At 37.9% G+C, this 285-nt stretch overlaps 1 protein-coding gene across 1 annotated transcript in view; it reads right to left on the reverse strand.

Moving 5' to 3' along the window:
* Positions 1 to 285, reverse strand: part of LOC104161171 (forkhead box protein P2-like) — a 37,555-nt gene that overhangs the window by 6,327 nt on the left and 30,943 nt on the right.

Consider the following 285-nt stretch of genomic DNA (forward strand, 5'->3'; position numbering starts at 1 on the left):
ACAAATGAGAGTGGATTCACTTCTACAGCTGTGTTGCCACTAATAAGCTGCAAAAGGAAGCAGCCAATCTCAACTAATTACAGGATGAAATTGTATCATAAGAACTCTAATTAGAGGATGCTGTTAGAGGTTATCTAATAATCTGCTGCAATGTTACTTAGGACTAACTCCTTCTAGTACTACCAGACTTCACAGAAAGTATGTTTGCCTGCAATAGAAACTAGCTAGTGATTATTTCGGTCTGTTGGAAAACAGATCTCGCTCCTGCGGAAAAAACACTAAAAA

The sequence above is a fragment of the Cariama cristata genome, unplaced genomic scaffold, assembly GCF_000690535.1.
Source record: "Cariama cristata isolate BGI_N322 unplaced genomic scaffold, ASM69053v1 scaffold8804, whole genome shotgun sequence".
In the NCBI taxonomy this organism is placed as follows: Eukaryota; Metazoa; Chordata; class Aves; order Cariamiformes; family Cariamidae; genus Cariama; species Cariama cristata.